Below are 27748 nucleotides of genomic sequence, written 5' to 3' on the forward strand. Positions count from 1 at the left end.
ACTGAGTCACAGAGCAGAGGCCCTGGGCACACTGCTCAATGGGGAACAGCACCGAGAGCTGGTGTGTCCTCACAGTACCACACAGCACTGGGCCAAGGTGGTCCTACTGTGGCTGCAAAGAGCTGTGCAAGAGTAGCAGATGCTGTTTCCCACTCCAGCCTGGCTTGCACAGACTCATCTCCAGGTGCCTCCTGCCACCCGCTCTGTGTCTGCAGGAAGGGGACCAACCACTGTCTCTAAGCAGCGAGGAGGAGGAGAACATGCAGGTGCCTTCAGCCCCACACTGATGGTGAGTATGACAGCTCAAGCCAGCACATCTCCACCCTGCCTCACTCCTCTCTCTTTTAGCTAATCAGCTCCTGAGACCACTCTGATCACAAGGAGCAAGGTTTGCCACCATGAGATTTTTGCTCTTCACATTCCAAACGTTCAGACGCCCATCCCCGCCTTTCCGATCATAACCAGTTTGGGAAGAGACTCGGTGTCTATTCAAGGCCTGTTGCACCGGTGTCCTAGCTCTGGTTGATCCTTGGGCATAAACACCACTGTCAATAATAATGCTGACTGAGAGGCTACGCAAGTTTTTCTCCCTGTTTAATGTAATAAGTGCCACTAAAACTGAATTTTTAGTAACAAATAAGGATGTTCCTTGGCTGACAAGTAGCCACTTAATTCTCATTAGCTGGGAACAAGGCTGGAATAGTAATCAGTATGCTAGAAATCCCACAATTTACCTTCTCTTATGGAAAAATTACATATCTTGCCAACTGAACATACCAACCTAAAAATGCATCCATATTATTCACAGTGTACTGCCTAGAAATATAACATCAGGGCTTTGGTCCAAGTTGCTGAAGCACAATAATTACATTTTTTATGCAGACTTTACATCTGATGGGTTATAAAATATCATGTCTAGCCACAGTCTTTTAGAAGAATAGAAACACAGAGAAACAATAGCACTTTAACTAGGTCAAGATTGCTAATCAGAATGTAGCAGTCATTGCTGTGTGCAAAACAAATAGGCATGAAAGATCTGTATTTCTTATCCTGCAAGCTGTGTATTTGTCTTCTGGAGAAGACAATTCTGTTCTTTTTTTTTTTTTTCTTTCTTTCTTTTTTCTTTAAGATCCTTTTCATCCATGAATAAATTAACAATCATTTTATGTGAAATCTACAGAAATTTATGTCAATGTTTATTACCATGAAATGTGGAACAAAGCAAAATGCAACCTGAGCTTTGGGAAAAGCGGCTGCTTAACTGATCTTATCCTTATGAGAAGAAAATATCAAATGCATTATAAATGTTGACAGGATGATCAGGCATGTAAAAGAGGTCATCCAACACCACCCTCCACATTGTTTACAGTTTCATAAGTCAGCTTAAAGTATTGAAAACACATACTGTCTTCAGCAGGAAGCTCCTAATCCTTAAAAATGTGGCTGCTGTTATTTGATTTGCCTTTTAGAGATCAATAGCATAGCAGGTTTCACCTAAGGAAAGACTGCTGAGACCAGTCTGGTCCTGGTTTTCTACCCAGCATTGCTTCCAAACTGGCTGTGCAATGGCTTTGTAGCTTTGTTAGAGCACATATCCATGCCCATACATGGGCTTTTATTACCTGTCTAAGCACCTATCTCGTCTGCAACACTCTGTACCAAAAGTTCAATCAATGGAGGAAGACAACAGCCATCCATCCAGCCTTGGAAAATAAGAAAATATTTAGCCCGTTTTTCTTTTCCTGCAAATCAATGCGTCACACAGGACACTCACTCCAACTGTCTGGCCTTGAGGTCTTCCGCAGGGTAAGTTACAGTTCACAGGAGATAGAGTCATCACTTGTCAATTGGAAAAAAAAGATCCCTTCAGCATATTACCCAGTCATGCTTCCAGCATCAGACTCTACGAGCCAGGACAAGGAGAGCCTGCTTCAGTGAGAACTGCCTTCCGTGACTGCATCAACTAAGACTCTTAATGAGCAACCGGCAAAATGGCTTCTTGTTAGGAGGAAGGAGTCCTGATCCTCCGCCAAAAACTTCAGTGGAGAAGTGATATTTAGGATCAAATCCAAGCCTGTGGTAAGACAATGTCTCTAACAAGGTTGCTGTACTTCTTGATGGCTGGGTCTCACCTGTATTAGCATCTTCCCCATCTCTCCCTATCATGCATGCTCACCCCATTAAGAAGGACATGAAGTAAAAGTAGTACTTAATAGCTATTTTCAGAACGCTCAGCTTAACCATGCAGTGTCAGGACAGGCCAAGTGCATTCCATCAAGGGTTTGACTTATATGAGCAGAACAGACAAAAATTTAGAGGGTTGAGGAGACAAATAACAAAAATTATTTAAGAGCTTTGAAGTTACTCCTATGAAGAGAACAGATGATAGAAGGGACAAATAAAAGAGAAAATTTTACAAGTTTATATAATAAGACTCTAACAGATTAACTGCACATCAAAAGGGTATGTAGCAAACTTGAACAGCAGTAAATTCAATCCCAATGAAACAATAAAGTTTTTCTTCCAATGTGGATAGAGTCTGAGGAACTACAGGACAGATTCAGAGCTCAGCAAGATCTAAAGAGGGACTGAGCATTTGTTTGGAAATGGGATGATGCTGACTTACAAGAGGTGATGATAAAATATTTAGAAGGGTATGTGAAATATTAAACATCAAGGTTCAAACCAGTTTATGATTCATGGGTTGTCAGTGGGCAGGGGAGAAAGAGGTAAGGGGGACGAGTGGTGGCTTTTGCAGGCCTATCAAAGTGATTGAGTATCTTCCCCTGATATATTTGTCATTGCTATCGATGAGATGCTGCAAGGGTTTAGAAAGGACACGGGTCTGGGCATATTTCACAACTCCTGTATTTCCAGCACTTTAGAAGTCTGGAGGAAAACTGTAAAAATGGGAGTCATTTGACCAGTATTTAAATGTTTACTACTAATTGTACTCCTGAGTTTCAGTTTTAGGCTGAAAGCACAGACAGAATGATAGAACAAGAATGAATAGTAAAAATCAATTTGAGACAATGGAAGATCATTAGCAGGTTACAGGAACCCCAAATGCCTTATTGTCTTGGACTAGCACATTTTGCTGCTCAGGTGATTTTTCGTTTTTTAGTCTTTCTTTAGGTACCATCTTGGTGATATTTTATGAGAAAGTTGAAAGAATTCAAACCTAAGAAAATGGCCAGAGAGGGTGAATGGAAAGGTTTAGTAACAAGCAAGCACCCAGGAAAAAATGCTCAAGGAGCTGGAAATGTGGATAGAGAGGACCAGGAGCAGTCCAGGGTAAGAAAAAGACACCTACAAGCTAAAAAAAACCCCAACCATCCAGGTACTGAAAAGCTTACAAGATCATGCTTAAAAGGAATGTGAGAAATGACAAGCGGTGTGGAGAGGATGAGTGAAAGATGTTTGCACAAGTAGACAAGCCAAAAGCATGGAGATGTCTCTGAAGAAAGTGAAAATCAGTTTTTCTGGCTTTCTTTTTCCCTCTGATTAGCAAAGAGAATGTTTGATAGTACAGAGCATCTAGCAAAAGCTTGGCTTTTGCAAAAAGATTTGCTTTGGCAAAAGGAGATGGCATTGCAATAGGGTTCATGTGTCTCAAGAGCTGTTGATTCTGCACCAGGTGCCATCATCACATGGTTTAAAGTGTAACATTGAACAGTGTTACATTGGTCATTGAGTAGGTAAGGAGAGTATGTGAGGACCAAATCTGGTGCAGGGAAGGGATAAAAGAGGGAAAGAAAACAAAAGAGCTGTGCCTTGGCCCATCTGTGGGAGACAGGCTTAACAGCAGTGCTGTCAGCAACCCTCAGATAGACTGAGGAGAGGCTCAAGGAGACAGTGCCAAGGCAGGACTTGCAAACCTCTCCAGTGATGAGGTGATGCAGTTTGCACACTGCAGCCTTTCAGCTCCTTTGTCCTGCCCCTCTGAGGCAAAGCCCTGCTGCGGAGCACACACCGTGGTTTGTGGCTTGGAGGAGCAATACCAGTGACTAAGACTGTCAGTACAGTCCCCCGCTGCGGACGCTCATGTCTCTGCAGCCATCCAGTCTCCTAGGAGCCTTTCTACTGAATGCCTTTATCACAGCTTTCTTCAAGGGGATCATTGGTCCTAGACACATCACTGAGTCCCATGAGGCACAGTGGGATGCTAAGCAGCTGATGAAGATGCTCCTGGTAGTTCTGGACAGGAGTCCATCCCTGCCAGATATGCATTATATCTCCTGTGGTGGTAAACCACGAAAGGTCGCCACAAAACTTTCAGATATTTTTGGCCACTATGATAGTTTTCAGTGAATGGGACAGAAGCGGATTCATTACAACTGATGCTTCCTATGTGCCTTATTTCCTCTGTGCGCCAATCACTTGTTGAGTGAATTAATACAAATAGAAACAGCACTGAAAAACGAGCAGTTCTAGGCCTCTCAAAGATAACAGCCATTCTCAAAGTCATATTTTCCTCCACAGCAGCCTTGAACCTGTTTCTAGAGCCAGTTGTGATGGCTGGCTTTGAAAATTCAAAATGAGAAAAATTCCCTGTTTGGTAATGACTGAGTGGAATAGCAACTCCTTCCTGACACAACACACTATGACAAGGGGCCACACTCCTGCAAGACTGAGCACAGGTACTACAAACATCACAAAACCAGCATTTCTTTGGCTACACAGTGAAAATGGCTTAGCCAAGGACTCTAAGGATCCCTCAACTACAACTGAGCTTTGTTGCCTCAGTGCTGCATCGCTTTTGTATCCTACGTGTCAACAATGCACCAGGTGTGGCTAGAAACAGAACTGTTCAGCTGCTCTGCTGACTTCAATAAGGGAGTCCAGGCACCTAGAGTAAGTCCCCACCAAGAGTTATGAAGTGGAAACCCTCTGCAGCTGTATAGTTCCACAGCTGGGTCTCAAATTCCATCTCTGCAGACTGCTAACGCAGTAGCGAGTTCATTTGCTACTTGTCCATTTACCATGTTATTCACAGAATGAAAATAAAAGTATTGTGGCAAGGGTCTTAGTGAAGAGCTCCTTAGAAGACCTTTAGGATCATAAAATGACATAGCTGTGAAGGGACCTCTGGATATATGTGGTCCAGGACCTGCTGAAAGCAGAGCTACCTTCAAAGTTACATCAGATTGCTCAGGACATTGTCCAGGCAAGTGCTGAACACATCCAAGGATGAAGACTCCACAACCTCTCCGGTATCCATTCCAGCTCCCCTTTTTTTCCTTACATCTAGTTAGCAACTTGTGCTCCTTGTCTCTCATCCTTTTGTTATTCACTTCTAAAACAGGTCTGGTATCTAACTGGAAAACTTTGAATGTAGAGTGAATGGAGGAAATATATAAATTTGACTTGTCTCCAAGTCAACGATATATATGAGGGAGGAGAAGGAGATGAAAGCCATAAATGACAATGCACCTGAGAAATGTTTCTATGCAGATTACTTCAGGGAAAGCATCAGTTCAGTAGCTTTTAAATGACATAAATGATCAAAGTGTTGACCAAGCAAACTGATTCTGCATCAGATGAATCCGAGTTGCTAAATGATGCTTTTCCTTAAGCCCGATCTAAAGCCCATTGAGATATCCAAGTCTTTAAAAGGACTTTGATGGACCTTGTTTCTCTTTCCTTGATTATAAGGTTCCATGACAAGGACTTTATCTCTATATATTTTTCTGAAAAATATTCTTCATGCATGTAGACACTGTCAACCACATTAATAACGAGCCCTGTTTTCCAGCTAAATTCCAAAAGACACCAATGCACATTCAGCACCTCTGAAAAGCAGACATCTCTTTAGGTGTCAAAATATAGATCCCAATATACTTTAGAAAACACTAGACTGGATAAAAAATAATTTTCCATTTTGATAACTAATGTGAAACCTTTCACCTTTACAGCACCAGTTAATGGTGTCTAGAGATCATTACAGTCGAAGGGCTGCACAGCAAACTGCTACATATGAAACTCTGGAGGTAACAGACTGGTTCCTAGTTGACAAATGACCACATCATTCTTGGTGCTAATTAGTTCCTTTCACCCTTAGTATTCTCCCCTTCCTTTCATAAGTGTTAGCTAGGAAGGTCTGGGTCAAATGTTCTCAGAGGGCACTCACCGACTTTCCACTCTGAGAAAAACAGACCAAAATCTCAGTGTTATCAAAGCACTTCAGTGAAACTTCGCTTGCACATTACTTAGACTGGACTGCTTTGGTAGATACATATTTTTTCTCATTTACAGTGTGGGAATACTAATTTTATAGCTTATTAAAATATCTGCAAAAATCCAAAGAGATATCTCTCTAGAAAAAAAGTCTTACTTCGTTTGCACACAGACTTCTGTCTGTGGTGGTCCGTTCTTAGAAGAAGTCTTTGGGAAGGTGGGCTATGAAGTCTTGCCTGGGACGTGAACCAAAGCTCATCAGTTTCCAGGGCAGTTGTTGCTCTGGTGGGCACAGATGAGTAAAGTCTTTCGGTGATCAATCAGGCACCTTTAAAAAATCATGCACTTTAAAAAACAGAGGTGGGAAAGTGTTTTTCCACATTCCCCAAGTGGAATTCAAATTCCAGAGACCCCATATATGCTGATATTTGTCTGCATACTTGTCCTTGTGTGTGAATCTGTACTGAAGCCCAATGCAACAGCGAGCCAAATTTTCTGTTGCTGTAAACAGATGCAGCTACTCTGACCTGTATCAGTGTTTTATTAAGAACCAGCCCTGGAGCCTAAAATCTGGATTATGAACCAGTGTTTACTGGAAGTGCAGATTGCAGCAGGAACTTTTGTTGGATGTCTATTGCAACAGACTCCTCACTGCTTTTTAAAGTGCCTCTAGTGTTGCAGGCTTTTACTAAGGGAACACAATGGAGCTGGCAGGAAAGCAACAGCTCTTCACCATCTCAGAAGAGCAAAAAAAACCCAGCAGTCCTTAAGGATACAGCACTTCTAGGTAGCTGGGACAATGAATTAACAAGGGCTGACTTTTCCCTCCCTCTGTTTTCAAGGATAGTAAGTAACAATATCTGGCAGGCTGAAAAGCCCCTGCTTGGAGGAAAGAGACAAAGAGGCAGGGCTGAAATTCATCGTGTCAGTTTAAAAAGACAGAGTTTTGTATTTACACAATATGCCCATTCTTGTTCTCCTTGACTCATGGAAAAATATTGAACATGGACAAGAATGTAGGAATGTGTCTGGTGTCTGATCTCCACAAAAATCTAAACGCCGTTTGCATTCACGTAAGAAATAAAGAGCAGCTGTCCAGGCTCCCTTGATGTGTTAAGAAAATAACAGTAGTGATAGCAATATCATTATAATAACAGCAGTAATATAACTTTTAAAACTGGCTGTGTAACTAGTAAAATAAAGCATGAACGCAGGCGCTCGTAGCCCTTAATCCCAAACACAGCTCAGCAGGGCCTTCTTAGACCATTTGCCTGTCACAAGCATCGCAAAGGCTTCTCTATACTGACTGCATCTGAAGCCGCTGTTTGTTTTCCCGGATAGCAGAGGTTAAAGCTTTTTATTGCTTTTTTGACTTTAGATGCCATAATAGTTGCAGAGCCTATATTACCATCTATGGCAGACAGTCTGCGTGTCTGCCAACTGTCAAGCAGCCTATTCATCTCCAGTTGCCTTTTGCCTACTTTCTGCAGCAGAAGAATTTCCCTCCACTTGATTTCATGTGCTGGAGTCCTGTTCCTGCCGACATTTCTGCTGCTTGTTTTTAAACACAGCGTGGCTTCAAGCCTGGGGGGCGTGGGAGCCCACAGCGCCAAAGAACCTGTGGCTCCTATGTTGTGTGCAGCTTGCCAGACAGCCAGCTAAGGCCCTGGGTCTGAGCAACATCATCTAACTGGCAGTATGTGACTGGGGGTTGCTGGATCAACCCATTTGTTGACTGGAGAAAGAGGCAAGCAATGGGGTCACCATGGCCTGCACTGATGGGCTACTCTAAGGTCCTCCAAAACACCGTCCTCTTGTTTGTCCCATGGTAGAGTTGTGGAACCTGGCTACTCATCCTCTACCTAAACACCCCCCCTCTTCTTTCCCCAGTTCTCATCCATGCAAGGCATGTGGTCTGTGTGGTGAGGATATCGGCACATGTCGTGTTTGGCCACTCCTTACTCAGGTGTTCCTGGAAATCCCCTCAGATATCTGCCAACATCTTTAGGCACTAGCATATCTCTAAAACATCCAATACTGTGGTATTTTACCATTTTACCAAAGCCTGCTTAGCAAGGAGGACTGTGCAGGAAGATAGGATGGGCAGGTCCCCAGGCCATAAAGTCCAGACTCTACAATCACAGCCCTGTGCTGTGTCATCCTTGGCCTAAACAAACCATGCTCCTGTTTAACAAAGCCCCTGAAATCAAGAGAGGCAAAGCTGATACCTGCTAGTTGCCTCCTCTTGCTCCCCAGTACGTTAGTGATCTAAAAACCTGCAGGCCTGCATATTTCCTGACCCACAGCATGAGCTAGTGACTCATAGGAGGTGGAGGGAGCATGAAAGGCTCTGCCAGACCTTGTAACAGGGGTAAAATAGATCACTTAGTTGCATGAGGTTGTCAAATTGCTGTGTTTATTTTAATTTTTCCTAGGTGTGACCCAGCTCATGGCCTCCTTACCCAGGCTGTGAGAAGCATCTCAAAATTTCACTTAAAATCTTAACCCAAAAGTCATGAGACTGATCACAGTTACCAAACCCCGAGTCATGGGCTGTTCTTCTTGCCATTACTGCTTTATGAAATTGCCTACAGAAAAGAAACAGCACCTTAAAAAAACCCTCCCTCACACAGTCCAGCCAGGAAGCCCAGAGCCAGAGGCATTTGCCTACCTCCCTGCTCCCTGAGGAGCCCAGGTCTAGAGCTCCTGAAGTCAACAGAAAGACTGTTGTAGACATCAGTGTGTCTTGGATCAGGCCCCAGCTACCCAAGAGAAGAGATGGGCTTTGCAGCCCATCCAGATGGTTAACAGCTTTAACATACAACCACTGCCTTATTAAATCTACAGTAAATTAAATGAACACTTAATACACTCAACTGAAAGTGCTATTGACTGTGGTAATTAAATCGAAATACCCAATTAACCACACCAGAATAGGAAATGAATATATCATGGGGCACCACTCTGTAGTGTCTGAGCCAATCAGATGTTGTCTACACCTTAATTTGGGCTGAAATAATTTTTAAAGGGAGTTTATGATTATTTAGAGATGTGTTTAGATAGCACATGCGTATATATGTCTATATATGTGTGTGTATACATATATATATACAGACACATATTATACTATTATATTTAAGTCTTCTGTCTGGGCTCTTACTCTCACATTGGCAGAGCCATACTTTTAATTCCAGGTCAGCCACCATCTTCCAACATAAACTTGCACATTATTAAAACATCTAAATCAGAAGGATTACAAATGTCCTGCAGCAGACTTTTTTTTTTTTCGTTATTAAGAACATTTACATGAAGGTGTCTGCAGTTTCAAAGCCATTTCAGACTGAGGCCAAAGTGAATGCTTGGAAAAAAAAAAAAAAAAAGAAAGAGTCTTTTTTCTCTCTGTTTAGCCTGTGCTGTCAGGTCTCTGCCTGCTGCTCTGCTGCTCTAACCACAGCCACCCCAAAGCAACAGTTTACCTTTAATTAAGACATCTAAGCGTTAGGATTCTTAGGCTCTGAGCCTCTCTCCCTTTCCTCCCCCTCCTTTTTTCAATCAGGAGTGGAAACTTTATCTCACCTACAAAGGTACACTTTGCCCAAATGTTGATAGATTACAGTGATAAACCTTCACTTCTTCACTCCAGGCGAGCCTCCTGATGGAGGGTGCTCAGCCGTCCCGTGACAGAGCCCCCCTGAAACAGGGTGGTGTTGGGGCTGCCTCAGCTCGGAGAGGACCCAGGCACAGCCACTGCACCCTGCTCTCCAGAAGAGGTGCATGCGGCCCTGGCTCTGGTTTGGCCTTTGTTTGGAGGGGAATTTGCTCTCCACAGATCACGAAACTGCTGCCTTGTAATAGTGGCACTCAGAATGACAAAAGGCCAAATCGGGTTACAGTCACTCAACCCTACTGAGTTTATTTGGGTTGTGGCAAGAGGAGTTATTTCTGGTGACTTCATGTCCCAGCCTCATAAACAATAACCAGATAGTGTCTAAGAGCCTGCAAGCCTTAATCTTCAGCTCAGGATCCAGCAGATTCTGAGAAAACAGAGATGTGACACAGTGAAAAACATCTTCCAAATTTGGTGTTTTGAGTAGGGAACACATTTCGTTCCATTTCCTCAGCCATCCCACTCATCCTGGCATTGCCCCTGGCATTGCCCCTGGCTTGCCCTGGGGTAGTGACCAGGTCCCATTCCTGCCTGGTGCTCCCAATGGCTTCAGTGGCTTGATGCCCAATCGACAAAGCTGAGGCAGGTGGCTCTCCTTGATGAAGCTGGACCCTGCATCCCTGTGGGACCCCTGTGGGTCTGAACTGCTACCCTCCACCCAGGCTACAGAGCTGGAGAAGGCAGAGTTGACCCTACCATGGTTCTGTAACATTCTGGAGAGGCCATACATGTACCATTTCTGTAGGTCTTCTCTTTGCTTTGGTTACACCTCCATTTTGTCTACTTCTATATGTTTTCTGGACCAAACTGATCTCTTATTGTTCCTCTCCTCATAAGTGGAATTGCAGCCCCTGTGGCCCTGTGCCACTGTTTATGCTGGCAGAGACTAGTGGATATTGGCAGGCAAACTTGGATGGGATTCACACAGTTGAGAGGGCAGGGAGGGAAGAAAGGGCACACTGTGGCCCTCAGTGCCTTCGCTTGCCTTGCAGAGAGCATGCCCATGGATAGAGGGAAAGGAGGTCACAGGTGGGGTGAGAGCTCTCCTCGTTGGTCATCAGAGTGGGCTGAGGCAGATTTTGAAAGCTTAGGTCTAACGGATCCCTTAGATCTCGGTAGGTATCTGTAAGACCTGTTTTCTCTTGGTGGAAGGTGCTCAGCTGGCCCTTAAAGCTTTCTTCTTTTCATCTGACAACACTTCTGCATATATTGTGATGCCCACCGTACCTTGTGAAGGAGAGGTCATACAGCCGTGTACAAAACATGCTAGAATAGATGCCTCAGGCTTCAAAACACATGGACAAGCTCGAGCAGCAGGGCAAGCCACGCTGCTTTGGCCATTCCTCCTTCACCCTACTGCAGAGAGAGGCAGGAGAAACGAGGCCACTGTTGGCCAAGGCAGCCCACTTTTATGCCTGTGAGATGCCCAATTAAACCAACTCTGGCTGAAGTAAACAGAAACTCATATCGGGCCCCAAGGCTGCTCTTTGCTGCATCAGATCTTAAAAGAAGAACCTGGCCCAGACTGCCTGGCTACTATTCAAAATGGCTCTTAGTTATAAAGAACAAATTGTAAGTTCTCATGTAATGTCCCTGGCAGAATCCAAACTTGTAAAAGAAAAGCCTGTAAACATCATTCCCACTCAGGAACTATGCAGTGTTATTTTCTGACCCTGATGCACTTTGACATATCACAGAACTATGCAGGTTGAATCTCACCCTGCTGGTTCTGAATGATAAATTTCAAAAGCTTTCTCTCCTTTCCTTACCACTCCCTGCCTAATACAAAGAAATGTCTCATTTTGCTCAAGTAGATCTAAAATGATGACGTACAGCTTAGAAATGACTTGAAGTACAACAGGAAGATCACGAGCAAAGGCAGATCATGAGCTTGAATTCTGCATTTACCTGCTGGGAAACGAGCAGCGAGGAGCAGGTCCCTGAGCCCCGTACCCCTCCACCGAGCCCCGGGGTGTGCCTGAGGGATTTGTTTACATGCGGAGAAACAAAGTCATGTCATGGAAATCCCGCAAATGGCTTTGCTGAATTTTACTTCTGCATTTTCCAGCTCTTAGTTAAAGGAAGCACAGCTTCTCCGAACCTGAATTCTCCTCTGCTGGCAGATTATTTATTAAACAGCGATGGTAGGCTGAAGCTGTTTCCACTTAAGAACAGTTCGTTCAAAGCCTCACGGAGAAGCGCAGTTGCCATAGTTACCTGAGCAAGCCCTCAGCACAGCACAGTTCCTTCCTACAACCCAAGAGTTTAGGTCAACTTGCAAGTTTGTCAGACAAGGCTTAATGATTTGCTATTTCATGCAAGTGAACAGCATTTATCAAGTGAGAAGGTGGCGTGCAAACAACAGACAGGATTGCCTTCCACCCTTTTTTTTTTTTTTTGCTGGACCAAGGAGCTCGTGGGGTTCACACCAGCTGGAAATTCTGCAGGGTATCTGGACAGCTGGGTAGGAGTTTGGAGTACAAACACATTTAGATCTTGGCACTGGTTTCGGCTGTCCAATCCAGCCCATCATTAACAGCTTCTGTACAGCACTGCTCTTCCTCTAGGGGCTGTAAAAATGAACAAAACCTTTGTTCGACCTAAACTTCCTTTCCTTGTCTGCTGTTCCTGCAGACTTTCCATTCTAGTGGTCCTATTGTTTCACTTGGAAATGTCAGAGCTGCACAGCATGCCCATTTTATAAGGAATATGTTCCATTTTAGGAGGCCAACATCTTACACTGTGTTGTTCCACAATTAATTTACTTGAAATTTGCTTGGGCTCACTGTGGCTTGTCTGAAATAGCCTTCTTTCTTGCTTTCTCTCTTTTTTTTTTTCCTTCTTTTTTTAGGCCCCTGCATCTGTATTTAGATTGGTAGCTACCACAGGCACTAGCTTTGCACCTGAACAAATAGGGTTGTTGAGGACAAGATTAGCTGCTTTGTGCTTTGGACGCTGGGTATCTCAATTAATAGGTATTTTGCTTTTGAACATCCCTTACTGGAAGAGGCAAAAAAAGAGTAAATACCCTGATTGTATCATTTGTTCAGTGTGTCATTCCTACAAAGGGGAATGGAAAATCTGCCTTCCTACTCACAGTTTCCTTCAGTTCTCCTTGCTGTAGGGTTGGAAAGAGCAAGAGGGAGAAGAATGTGCGTAGAGACTTAATTCTCCTGACAACTTGGTGAAGTTGGGCAATCTACCGACTTGCAGCCCTGCATCACCACAGTGCCTAGATTTCCATATTACTCTGTCCTTTTCTCCTCTCGGCTTTTGATTATGGTTTCAGGTGTAAGTACATCCCTGCCAATTGGCACAACCGCAATTTATTTAGGAAGTAGGTGATGAGAGCACAGTGAAGGGCAGCCACATACCCCAGCCACTTCTGTCATTAATGGTTTAAGTTTTGTGAGACCACACTGGTGGGTCTTGCTAAGGGGTGCAATGTGGGATGGGTAATGTTGCTGACCTGGGACCAGAGATTCCAAGGGATTTAGGCCCCTAAATCTTACTCAGAATCAATGGGGATTAAGCACCAAAGCTAAGTAGCTGTCTAAACTCCTCTGGAAGATCTGGGGCTGAGTTATAAGGTAATCACACAAGCAGTCCTCCTCAACTCCACTTCCCTTTCCGACCAATGTGGTTGACACCCATTTCAGAAGGCATGAGTTCACGTAGGCATGGTACAATACAAGTAAAAGATAGTGAAGAGGAGCAAGGGCCATAGTATAAAAGAGTAAATGATGAAGCAGGAAGATAAGGATGAGAAGGCAACGTGACAGAGGTAGAAAAGCAGATAGAGAGAAAAGAGAAGATGATGGGAAGACTGGACAAGGAAGGAAAGGAACAATCTAAAGGACATTGGAAAAGAAAGGAATGACCCATATGAGAGAATGAGGAAGAGGAAAGTGACAGTGTATGATTTAGTCTGAGGAATATTAGAAACTTAAAATATTGAAGGAAGAGATGTGCAGCAAGATCCCGGAGAACTAAGAAAGGAAGAGTGAATGATGTGAAGGAGTAAAGTGTGGCAGGCCCTGAGAGGTTGTTTCTCTGTAATGTGGAGAAAGGTCTTCACTGCCCTCAAGTTTTAAAAGGCAGCTTATATGTGAAGTAATTTGTCATTAGAGTACTTTTGCAGGACGCACCCATGTTATGATCTACTTTTAAATGTGACGGTTGTATTAAAATAGTATGTTCCTGGCTGGGTGATTGGCACAGGGGACATTTGATTTTCAGAGACAAAAAGCACCACACCATCTGAGTTCTGGTTGCTTAGGATCTTTGCCCCCATAGCACTTCCCTCCTTGCCCTGCCAACACTAAGCCAACTCCAGTCAGATCTGACAGACTGGCAGGAGTCTCAGGGAAGCAAAGCTCTTACACATTGCATGAAAACTAGCAGCTGGGAAGAGGAAAACATCCAACCTGGGGCACAGACAAGGGAGGTGCTGACCGAACCCAGCCATATTTGTTCAGCAGAGGCTGGCACAGTTACAAACTGACCCAGCTGGCATCTGATGTCTTTTGCGAGGTAAGGATGTTATAGGACACAGGACAAGGAGCTGGATGCATTGTGCTTGGTAAGAAAAGGGAATGTAAAGAACAGTGACTCAAATCTGTAAGAAACCCAGCTTCTTTTTCTGTTTCTTTACCATCTCAGTTTGTAGTGGTAAATTACCCTGGATGATTTGGGCCATAAAAGCTTATGAGTCATCTTCACTATTTAGCTGTGAAAGATGAGACAGTTCAGTTCAAATCACTCATCTGAAGACATGTTAAATAATTAACAGTATATGGTCTGCAATGCTATTTACCATCCCATGGGGCTGCTGGTCTTCTGACCTTGTAACAGCCTTATTTCACAAACAGTGCTCCGCTGGACTGCACGCTGACAAAACTTCTTAAAATAAGGAACTGTAATTCAACACCAGCCTGATCAATAGGCGTGGGGGAGCAGGTATCTTGTGCCGGTTCTTTTGGGCCTCAGGTAAATAGAGTAAGTTAAACAACAGGCAAAACTACAGAGGAAAGAAAGGGAATGCAGTACACACCAGTGCCAAAGCTTGAATACATTCATACGATGTAGTAAACTGCCTTTGTTAAGAAAATCTTGGCAAATTGCATCTGCTGTAGAGGTCAGGCAATTATGTTCACAAGGAAACACAAACTTGCACGTTATTTAACGTTTCCAGCCTCTGTAGCTCAGTTCTACATCAGTTTAAATATACAACATCCCCAATGAGTAACAGATACTGCTGAACACGCGGCTTTCTTACAAGCTCAGTTCTAACAGTGGTAGAAACATTTACGGCAAAGTTGTGTTTCCACTGAGAAGAGTGACCTCTTTGAAATGGAAAAATGTTGAGAATGACTCAAAATAAAATTGAATGCTTTATTTTGCCTCTTTCCAAGTTTTCTATTGTATGCTAGTTTTTATTTAACTTGTTTCAGGTTTACTGTTCCTTTTTTGTGTTCATAATTTCATTTCAGGTTTCCCAGTGCTCCCAGCACAGGTCAGCCTTTCTATGCTCTGACTGGCCAAGTGTCCTTTATCACAATATTTGTCAAATAGTGAAAAGATAAACTAGCAGATAATCACTAAATGTTATGGGTTGACATTAGCAGCAAACTAAAATGTCAGGTCATTCAGAATTTTGCAAAACTAAACTCTTTTCCAGGAAAAAAAAAATCTCTATTTTTTCTACTTTTATCTTGATTTAGCTGAACTGCTAACTATAGTGTGCAGTTTTGGCTGAAAACGATCTTGGCATCAGCAGACTAGAAGGTGGCAAATATGTCACCATTTTTTAAAAAGGTTCTAGGGAAAATGCTATACCAGGCAAAATGTATATATAAAAATTTCTGAAGAATAGCTTTAGGTGACACCTGGATAAACAGGATATACTGGAGAAGTCCAGATCAGCTTTTGCAAAGGAAAGCTGTACTTCACAACTCTAGTAAGGTTTTCTGAAGAAGATAACAAGCATGTGAACAGGAGGAACTCAATTGACATAGCTTAACTGCAAAGCTTGTGCTTTGTTAAAGTTTGTTAAAATTAAAGGTGCTCAGCAAGATCACTGGTTAGTGATGCTTAAAGAAACTAACCTGTTGTAGGGTAAGAGAGGGAAGCTTTTCACATTGATACATCATTGGTTAAAAGGCAGAACGGAAGGGTAAGAGCAAATTATCAGCTCTCACAGTGAAGGGAAATTACCAGCAACTATGTGATACAAAGCAGATGAAATTCAGTATCGACAAATATAAAATCCAGCACATGGGAAGCAGTCCTTACTCTACGTACAGTGATGGGCCCTAAACTCAGTCTTACTTCTGGGGAATGAGAACCCAAGGTCAGAATAGACAACCCTATAAGCACCATCTCAGTGCTCAGCAGTGCAAGTGCTCAGACAGCAAGCCAAATGCCAGCAAAGGAGTAGAGAGCAAAGCAAAGACACATCATGCTGGCACTGTTTAAATCCACCACATCTCAAAAAGAATGTAGTAGAAAGATAAATATACAGAGAAGGGCAGAAAGGGCAGTCAAAGGGAAAAATCCAGCTTCCATAGAGGAAACAGTTAAATAGACTAAGATTTTTCAGCCTAGGAAAGGAAAAACTCACGGGGGAATATGATGCAAATGTATAAAACATGTTGCATGGAGTAAGTGAACAGAGATAGATGAATCTTCCAATGCAAGAGTTGGAGACCATCATGTAAAATGAGCACACGGCCAAGGTAAAAGCAAACAAGGAGCTTCTTATGTGAGGCACAGCTATGGAGCTATTTTTAGCAAGATGTAAGTTTAAATGGGTTCAGAAAGCAATTAGATAAATTCATTGAAGAAAAATCCATTTGGGCTATTAAATGCAAATATACCATTTATTCATGCTTAGTCAAAGATGGTTGGAGGCTGGGAGCACATTCTGGGGAAGGTTAATGTATGCTTATTTGGTTATTATGCTCTTCTACTAACGATCACTAAGAGTGACCACATACAGAACCAGACAAACCTTTGTTCTTAGCCAGTCCAAACTTATTTTCTTAATTTGTGATTGCTCTGAGATTTAAATCAATATTTTTATGTGTTTATGAAATGAAAAAGTCACTCTTTGCTATCTCTGCTCATTTCAAACTGCTCTCAGTTTGGGGTGAACATTTAGAAGGAATTGGGAAGGAATACAAGAAATTTTTAGGGTCCCATATCTTCTGGCCTGCAAATGTCATTTGTAATATGACAGATAGGAAAATGGAGCTTTTATGTGGTAGAGATCATTGGGTGCTGGTGTAATATAACAAACACTAATGAATGCTAATGAAGGGATCTGTTTCTGCAGACACAGTTGATTCTGTTCCATACTGTACAAAGAAAGCTTCCAAACTCCTCTCTCATCACTAAGCCCAAATTAACCCATCAGAGAGTTGAAACGAACTGCTAAAAAATGTAAGCATCAGTATGTCTGAAGCACTTCCCTACACAGCTCCGAGGCTGAGTTCACGGTGCTGCAGTCTTCACCTTTTAGAGATCAGCTGAGCCATGACTTTCAGAATAAGCGGGAATGCTATTTCCCTCGGGTGAAATCCGTTGAAACTGATTGATATGTTGTTATTGGAAATCCCGGTGGGACTGAGATTTTACTTCCAGTGTGTAAGTTTTGAGAACACCAAATGATTTAGTTGTAGTTGTGTAATCCTGAACTAGAAGCAGGGAATGGGTGATCTAAGAACAGGTTTGTCATCTCCAGCCACTAAATACTGAGAGGTTCAAATTTTCATTCAAACACAAAGTTTGGAGGAAGAAATATTGTTGTTCTGCACTAAAAATGAGCAAGTAGATTGACCCAGGAGGGGACGGGTGGTCCAGCATGACCCAGACCTTGGACTTGCCATAATTTTTCTATTCCCGGTCCCTCTGCTTGCCTTATGTTTTCATCCTTCGCGCTCCCTGTTTCTCCTGATAAAGCTAACAATGCCGCAGTTGTTTTGCTCCCTGCCACTGCTGAGGGCTCTATTTTTAATCGCAATTAATGCAGGGGCCAAAACAAAGCAAAACTTATCTCTCGCCTACATTGTTTGTAAGGACGCTGTTTAGTCTGAGGTCACAGTGCATGCCTCTCGCAAGCCAGCTTCGCAGCCTCCTCCAAAGTCAAGGAATGCTCAGGGTCTGTGTGACTCCTGCCAAAGAAAACTGCTTTGCAGGTTTGCTTCATACATTGTGTTTTTTTAATCACTCGAGGCCTTCTAAATATTCCCATCAGCACTCAATACCTGCAGACTCATGCTTTCCACGCAGGTGTGTGGCACAGCATGGATGGATGCTGGGGAGATTGCCCTGTTTCTTGGGCTGTCTGTCACTGCAATGACCATCTTGGACCTTTTGGGTGAGAGTCCATTTGTGAGTAAAGCTGCCTTACATAGACCTTGGCAGCTCCTCTCCTGTCCATGGGTTATTTTGGCCAGAATCAGGCCATCTTGACCACTGTGGACTTAATGTACCTTACCAAAAGGTATGCAGATGGGTTATGTAAAGCAACAACTGACTCAGGATGGAGCCTGGAAACAACAGCTGATGCTCCTGAGAGCCCATTTCCTTGGGTACCAAAGGCTTATGAATATGCCCCAAAGCATCCCAGCATATACAGAGAAGCAGAGATCTCAGCACCATTACAGCTTAGGAGGGACTTCAACTTTCTAGAATTCTGTACAGAGCTCCTTTCATTTAATGTGTTTGAGCCTTCCTCATCTACCTGAGCCGTTTTGAATGTGATACAAGAAGTGGTCTACCTATGGCAAATGGCCTTTGTAGTCCCTTCAGAGTTCACCATGCAGGCAGGCACCTTTGGTACTGCACCACTGGAGTGGGCAGCTGTACTATGTGACCTCAGGAGAAAAATTCTTCTTTGGATCTTTTTAGATATAATAAACTGCTTGTTTATCTCATTTACAGGAACTGGTTGCATTCCAATTTTGCACACAAAGAAATAATAAAACCACCTTAATTTCAAAAAACCTTGCTTACTAAATGCATTTTTCATAGACAAGGTATTTTTTGAGCATTAGTGTATTAGGGCAGTTTTCTGTGCCTGTGCCAACAGCCACTTTTCCCTGAAGAACTGAATGTATTTGAAATATTTTGAACCCCCACTTTCTACTTCACTTGCTAAATAATTTCACATTTTTTCCAAAAGCTGATCTTTCATCAAATAGATAGCAATCCATATTATTGCAACCTCCTGGAACAGAGGAATGCTACTGAGAGAATGAATATTTAGGTAAAGAACTAATTTTATTTTTTGCTTATTTAACTGCAGGAAAATGCATACATTTGCACATTTCTAACTAGCATATGTGTAGATGCACTTTTTGCTTAAGCTGTCCAAACCAGGTTATGCTCTACAAGCATGCTTAACTAGTGCTCAGGGTTATTTTTTCCTACTTGCTTTTAACATATCAACAGCCAACAATTCAATGAAGGTCAGCTTTAGCAATCTTCCATGCATGCTGCTTTCCATGCGTTCAGGCAACCTTATGTCCATCACTAGCAGATTTTAGAAGCATGCAAAAATACACAAGGGAAAATTTATTAAATGATGCCTATATTATTAACTGCTTGCAGCTGTCCTATTAAGAAACAACATTATCAGCCTCAGAAATACTGAAGCTGGTCACTAAAATGGTTAGGGACTAAGCTGTCTACTTAGTTTGAGTATATATTTTATTTGAGCAAATGAAGTGAATAAGCATGTGTGTAAATGATCAGACATGCTGATTTGTGTGTGATTACTCAAGTCAAACGTTTAATTTGCATAACTGAATACAAATTAGGTACAGAACTGCAGGCTAATGTGAAGCATGTTATTTGGCGCCTGACAGTTTTAAAAATCAGACTCAAAACCTCCATGCTTAGTGTAACTAAATCAGAGCAGTGGAATTCAGCACAGCAGATATCTATCATTTGATTCTGCTTATAATTGTTTGCCAATAAGGGAGGATGACATGTGAACAAGCGGCAGAACTACAAGTCTGCTTCATTTTCTATCTCTCCAAGAGAAACCGCTATTCTGAGCTTCTAACATATGATTTCTCACCTTATATTTTAAACAAAAGTCTCTGACAAAGAAAAACCTACAACTGCACAAGGATATGCAAGGGCTCCCTTAGAACAGTTGTTTGGTTGTTTTTTTAGAAGTGGAAGTTTTCCACTGTACATGGTCCTCAAATTATTTTTAGCTTTGTTTACAGTCTGGAATGACATATTCAACATGATTTGATGTTTCCTAGTATTCTTGATCCACTCCTTTCCAAGGGAAGCAGTGGAAAGTCTATGACGTAGTAAAGTGAATGCAAGACCTCGTATGAGGAAAATATTTGTAGAGAACAATCTGACATGGATCGGGAGCTGAAGTAGGTGATCTAATGGGCATTACATTGCTGGAGTCTAACGATTCCTAGTAGCAAAATGGCCATTCTAATGCTATTGAAGACCACAGTGAGTAGGGGTTTTTGGTGTATTTGAAATTCTGGATGATTGTAACATACAAGAAAGCGCATAAACTCTGCTCAGGATGTCTTTTTGTAATGTCTATAGGTTGGTTATAAACCCAGACATTTAATAAGCCAGGCTTGGGATCAGAAAAATAGCCAGGAGATCAAAATGTGGCTGAAGAAATCCCAAACTGCAGCCTACTTATATATTCCAATTTGCTGCCTTACATTTGAAGATACAGTCCAGCTGAGACTGCTGCTGAAGACGTCCTGTCCCTGCTCACCGCACGGGGGTTAGTCTAGATGACCTCTGAAGGTCGCTTCCAACCCAAATTGATTCTATGAATGTGGAACTATTGCCTTTTTAAACTGGGAGCTATGAAAGAAAGGCACCCAAACTCCTATAACCTAGGAGGCAAAAGATACAGAATTAAAAAACACAACCACCCTAACAGCCCTAAATGACACGATTTTGGGCACCCAATTAATGATTTATGAGTGACCAAGGTTGGCGGCACCGGGGAACTGTCTCAGGAATGCTCTGCTTTCTCCATCAAGGGAAAAAGAAGCAGAGGGAAATGTCAGAGCTGCCCTTTGGTTGTCTCTCCCACAGTGGGCAGAACCCTCTGCAACCCTGCGGTGTGGTACATAGGGGACCAAGACTGGAGCAGCCCCACAGAGGGCACCAGTCCCACAGCACACACTTGACCTTAAACCACTGCCAGTTCACCATCGACATGGAAGCTGAAGATCTGTGCACGTGCCTTGTCGAGATGATGGTTCTGGCTGTGCAACCACCAGAGGAGCAAACATGAAGGAACTTTGGATGAAGGTAATTTCATTTCTCCTCTGGACTATCTCAAGTCAAGATTTGTACACACAAATCTTCTGAGATAAAACCCAAACCCTGAAGACAGAAATAAGGTCTTTTTATTCAAACATACCAAAAATATCTTTTACTACCACCCTACATAACGTAAAAACCTAGAAGAAAGGCAAGTATTGATCATGTGTGAAGGACTTGTAGAAGGAAGCTTTTCTAGTGAGCTGTGTGAGCCTTACACACACATATTCACTGCACGTATGCATTTCTGGGGACGAACTCTATGTTAGCCAGCAAATCCCACTGCTTCAGCCTAGGTGAAACAGAGCTAACATCAAGGACAAGGATTGTTTTTCAAAGGCAATAGAGTAAGCAATTCTCTTCCTGAAGAACCAATATTAACAACTCTCAGAGAGATGCAGATATGTCAGGAGCAGCTGAAATTAATGGAATCACACTTCATTATAATTCAACTAAGAATTTGACCATCTATTGATACAAGTTCATTAGTGGATTCATAAAGATCAGTATATACATATACATCACACTTGACCTGTAGACTAATTTGTCTGAATTCAGCTTCCAGCTATTAAAGCCCATTCTAGTTCCGTCCATGTGGCTATAGGGCTTTCTACCCATCTGTGGTACCTTATGCAGCAACACACAAGACTAACAAAGTCAGATCTCACTCTTCTCTTTCATAAAAGAAACAGGCTGAGATACCAAAATTCAATTCAGGAGCAGTTCCTTCGGTTTCATTGGAGCCAGTACAGATATGCTGGTCCTCCTCCAGTAGTTTATATTCATATGAGTTTGAACTCATAATTCACCTCCTGCAGCTTGACATGTTGGCATGTGTCAGCTCAGTCATGGCAACTCCAGGTGTGTGTGTTTGTGTGTGTGCACGTGTTCCTAGTCCCTAGCAAAGGGAATATAGTTCCAGTAATCGTAAAATAAATTGTTCTTCAGTGACAGTGGGTTATGCTAAGTCACATTTCCTTGTATCTGTCAGGAACTGATAGTGTGCACATGGACAGTTACCACTGGTAATCAGAAAAGCACAATTACTGAAGCTGTGGTAACCTAATTGAAAGTCTGAGCTATGTGTACATACAGGCTGCAGAAGAGGTGTTCATTGATATAGGTCAGATTTTGCTGCCTTTTCTTGATGACTGCTTTATTCCTTTTTCAGTGATACTACACAGGTCTTCAGCAGTTGCCAAATTTCAAGCACCGATTGTAACCTCACTTTCAAAAAAACCCCCAAAATTCTTTTGGCTAGGAACTACTAACTGAAAAAGCTCGATGATTCCAGTGTACTTTGTTAGGATTTATAATCTCCAGGGAAAAACACAATCAGCATTTGCAACGCGAGTATACAAAGAAATCGAGTAGAAATAGGAATATTCCTCCAGCCAAGAATTTTGGGGGACTGGATCTGCTGATATGCCGGTGGCCGCTGGGGATTGCAGGCGAGGGGCTTGCAGAGGAGCATGTAGGGTGTCTAAGCTGTTAGGGTGGGAACTGAGAGTCAGCCTAGGAGGCTTAGTAAGAGCAGGGTACCCTTTTTGGCATTTTCAAGTCTTAGGTTGTGTCTCTGTAGAGAAACTGTTCTGATTTAAGTGATAGCCACCACTGAAAATGGTCTTGCTCCTCCCACTCTTCCTTGTGCAGTGGCGTTTTTCTGGCCTCAGATGAGCTGGGTTGGAGATCTGAGCCAGCTGACGGCTCTCTGCTCATTCCTGTAGGGTTAGTTTTCTGCTGATTTAGCTTTCTGAACAGGTTTGCTGGTGGGGGCAGAAAACTGTCAGTGCCAGCAGAAGGAGAGCAGCAGGGGGCACAGGCAGGGGAAGGGAAAGAAGCAGAGCCCTCCTTGGCTGCAGCAGCTAAGTATCGAGTGCATTTAGTGGCATCAAAGTATGACACATTTAGCATTCCTGTCCCAGAAAGGAAGAACAATGAATTCAACTTTAATTCTTAGGGCTTCAAATCTGATTCTTCTAGCAAGTTGTTTGATGATGAGCTACTTCACTTTGCTTACTGCAAGCAGTGCTGGCAGAGGATGCGGAAACAGGAAAGCGTTTTGAACCTTTCTTTTCCCTGGATCTTCACAAATGCAAACTGTCCCTGGTCACATTTGTGTAAGTCCTGTGGGAACAGGGTGTTATAGGGGGCATACCAGCAGCCAGTCCCACAAGTGGATGCATTTGGGTGTCTGGCCCTGGGCAGATGGGCCCAGGTCTTTGATGACCTTCTAAGATAGACTGAGCACAGCCCAGACCAACACAGAGAAGGATGAGGAAGGGAAGTAGGACACAGGGAAGGGAAGGGATGGGGCCATGGGACTGCAATGGGAACTCAGGTATCCTGACTGCCAGCAACCCACCCTGACTGACGTGTCCTACAGCTTCAGTGCAGACTGTGCATTCCCTTGAATGCAAAGGAGCTGCACTGTGGACCTCTCACCTCATGGCAACAGTGACCCCAGAAGGCTGTTTGTATAGAGTCTGCCCCCCTCAGTCCAAACACCGCTTTACACAGGTCGAAACAGCACAGAAAGTGGGCCAAAACTATCCAAAACCAACCAGGCAGTAACCATCATTCACCCCTTCCTCAGGCTAAACCAATGTAAATTCTTTCTAATTGAATTTCCGGATGTCTAATACAAAACAAAAACAAAAACAAAAACAAAAACCACCAAAACATGAAATAACAAACCGAAAAAAATACCACACAAAAACAACCAACCCCAAACAAGCTTTAGAAACATAAAGGCTGCAAGTGATGCACGACATGTGGAGTTCAGGTTTACGGTGCTCCCTTCCCCGCACTGCCATGCTGTCCTGGTCTCACCCCAACATGCACGCGGTCATTTTAGGGGTGCCAAGACTAATCCATTAGTGCTGCACGATGTATGTGGAGCGGTTTCAACAGGGTGAACTAAGATAACATAAATCATCCCTGACACAGGAGCTAATTAGGCCAGAGACAGCCAAACAGCCTCAGCGATGAACCACAAGAACAACCTAGTCTTATTTTGACACTCCAGGCTTGTGAAGTCTCTTCAGCTTCTGAAAGCCTCCTTAGCAAAACAGATTTTACAAAGAGCAAATGGCACATCAGCGCCTACATACCCAAAAAATATAAAACTGGAGAATTGAAAGGTCCCAAATCTCCAGTCTGCACTTTTATTCTCATTCCATTCTCCGTCTCTCAGACTTTAATACTATTTTTTGTTATCATCTGGTAATTTGCTGACCTCTCACTTCTTCCCAACAGCTGCTGCTTACAGACTTTGTCTAACGTTATTCCAATGAAAGTTTAATGAGATCTTTGCTTTAAATAACCTAATGAAATAAGGGTACCAATTAATCCCTTTGGGCCAAAATCAGTTCCTCTTTATTTTTGTTTTCTAAAAGAGGCTGTAAAAATCCCTCCTGCAGAGGGTGGTCCTGTGGAACTTCATGGAGATTAACCCCTGAGGTTCGACTGAAACCGTGTGACGGGGAGTTGGAAATTTTCGGTCAAAAAGGATTTTCCATTGCAGAAATCCTGATTTGTTACAACTGATATATTTTGTGGAAAGCATTTCCAAAGAAAAAAGCATTACAGAATTTCAGTGCTACAAGAAACCAAAAAAAAAAAAAAAAGTTTTCCAGAGTAAAATGAAGCCAAATGTTAAAATATCAGAAATTCACCATGACATGGAAATTCTGAGTTCCAGCTGGTTTAGCAGAAACTTTCAACTATGCAAATAGCTTGACTTCCCTGAGTACTTCTCAACAGGTCCTCAACAGCACCCACTTTACGCAGCTGTGCAGAATTCCTAAAGACGGAAGGGTAAAATTTGCCTACATCTATGTGCAAAGCGAGACACAGCACGCCACTCACTAATTTCAACATTCCGAGATGAGATGTTGCAATACTAGCTAGGCTTGCTCTTGAGGACTCTGACATGGCCTATGCCTCCACTGCAGATCACGGGCCAAGCACTGGAATATTCGGTGAGGTTAAATGCTCGCTGGACAGCTGGGGATGGCTGGGCTGCAGTAGCACAGACCTCTGGGCAGGCTTTTTTATTCTACTGAGCTGAATCAATCTGGGATCTCCCTGCTGCTGCTGTTGGATGGCTTTTGCTCTCTGAATTAGCTCATTTAATGTTCATGTATCTCAACACTGCGCTGCAATCTGCAGTGTAGACAGAGCATTATTTCTAATCTAAATTTATCCAGCTTCAGTTTTCAGCCACTGGATCCTGTTATGTCTCAGTCTATCCATTCTCAAAACCTTCTATTATTAGAAATAAGCTACAGAGTTGAACAGATCACATCCATCATTGCTTTATGATCCTCCCACTGTTTTCCTCACTTCTAAACCACAGTCTCCCATTTCTGCATTCGGGTCTCCTTTTCTCAGCCTCTGTTTTACAGTGGGGAAGCAAGTGCAAGGCTGACAGTGTAGCACTGGCTGGGGATGTGGCTCTCACTGGAAGAGGGCGATCAGAGGGCAGAAAGGACTGGCAAGTGCATCTGTTGTGTTGCTGGGCACAGCGTCACTGCAGGCACGCTTCCATTATGTCAGTGTTTCACATGGTTGGTGGTGCCTGAAAGATTATTCTGGCTTTGGCTTGGTTTCTCACCTGATAGGTGTTTAGCTTCTGTCATGCCCTGCTTTTTCTAACAGTTATACACCAACAAAACTACCTTCTTTTCTCCCCCAGACTGTTCTTCAGACCTTTAAGTAAAGCACGCTTCATAAAACAGGCTCTGTCATTTGCCTGGCTGTCAAATCACGACTGTTTTTGGAGAGAACTCGGATACGGATCTCATCGTGAGAGCAGGTTCATCCACAGGGATGAGGAGAAGCCTTTGTCTGCAAGAAGCAGTTTGCGAAGTTCAGTGCAAGTTCCCTGCACAGCCCTGACGTTTGCTCTCTGCCCACACAACCAAACTGAACAATGAACTGTGGGAAACATTCCTTTGCTGCTCTCGCCGAGCTGCCAGAGCGGGATGCAAAGCTAGGATTTATAGAGTTAAGAATTACATAAGGTTATACAGCTATATAAAATGCAATTAAGATGCAAAGAATATTTTATAGCCTGACTGCATCAGTGTCATAGAATTTCATAGCTGACTGTGTGTTTTTCCATTTCCTAGAGCACTCTTTAAAAGCTGAAGGAAATGTATTAAAAGCCAACAAGATTAAATTATACATAGTTCCTATTACTTTGCTCTTATAAAAGGACCTCACATGGACACCTCAACCTGGAACACAGGAATGATGAGGTTATTTTTGCCATAAGCCAAACATATGTCCTTTAGGTTATGTAAGAAATATTTGTGGTCCCTGATGGTGTTGTCAGAACGTACATCATATATTAGACTCCCGATTACACAGAAATACCCTGTTATTAAAGCTAAACAAAAGGGGTTTAACGGGTTGGACTAATGAATTTCAGGAACTGATTATCCATGGCAGTATGATACTGGCTGATGTGTTAAAAACAGTGAAATAATGTAGGACCTTGCCTAAATAAGATTTATACACAGTGCCAGCTAGCTGGTAAAAAATAGCAATAACCTTTTAAAACATTAATTTAGGCTTTTATTAGAATACAAAGAACCTCCAGTTTTTGAAAGCAGGCATTGTCTTCCCTTTTAATTTCAACAGCACCATGGCTTGAATACAACACAGCAGGGTGTGTGTTTTCTGAAGTTGGGTTATTATCAGAGTGCTCAATGCAGTTTGCCAATAAGCCTTTATTTGGCAAAGCTTAAAACTGCTGACAAATGAGATTCTTCCTACAGCAGTAAAACAAGGCACAGTTAAATATGCCTAATTACAAAAACACACTGAGAACCACCATGAAGTATGTACATCACTGAAAAATCAAATGATCTCTGCATCACAGCCGAAGGGCTGGCATCCCGATGCCATCTAACCATGTGGATTAAAAATACATTAACCCAAAAGATCTGGGGACAAACTCCTGCCTGGCTTATGCCTGATGCAATCCCGTCACAGCCAACAGACCCCGTCCTGCCCTCACTCAGACTGCAGTGCCCCACTGTCGCTGGCCACGCTGCTCCTGCTCCTTGCAGTCATGCTGGCTTTTAGGAGCTGCCTAACCACAGCGAAACGAGTGCCCTGTAAGCTCAGAAGCATGTTTAAGCATGCAGAGGGAGAAATCTGAAAATAAATTTCTCATCTCGAGCCGTAAGTTCAATGAACTGATTGTTTGCCCACAAAAGTATGGCAGTGCTTATTCTTCTGGACCTCTACTACTTCCCCTCCACAGGTGTGAACTGATATAGAGATGGGACTGTAATTAAAACTTTGAAACTAAATGAAAAAATAAATCTATTTAAAGTGAGGTAGTTCTTCCTATCTTTCTCCAGGTAAGACTGGGCCACTAACAGACTTGGTTCTTTTGTCTAATAGTGTAGGATAATGTGCACCTTCAGTTCAGATGTGAATCTCACTTGAGACAATTATACATAGCACTGATGAACTCTATTTGAACTCCAAGGGAATTACTGCAATTGTTTTGTGGGAGATTAATTTGCCCACTTGGGCTAAAGGTTGTTTCTAATGTAC

At 42.8% G+C, this 27748-nt stretch overlaps 1 protein-coding gene across 1 annotated transcript in view; it reads right to left on the reverse strand.

The window, feature by feature from the left end:
• Positions 1-27748, reverse strand: part of MAML2 (mastermind like transcriptional coactivator 2) — a 217309-nt gene that overhangs the window by 76208 nt on the left and 113353 nt on the right. The gene's annotated exons all lie outside the window — the stretch shown is intronic.

This window comes from Phalacrocorax aristotelis, chromosome 1, assembly GCF_949628215.1.
Source record: "Phalacrocorax aristotelis chromosome 1, bGulAri2.1, whole genome shotgun sequence".
NCBI lineage: Eukaryota > Metazoa > Chordata > Aves > Suliformes > Phalacrocoracidae > Phalacrocorax > Phalacrocorax aristotelis.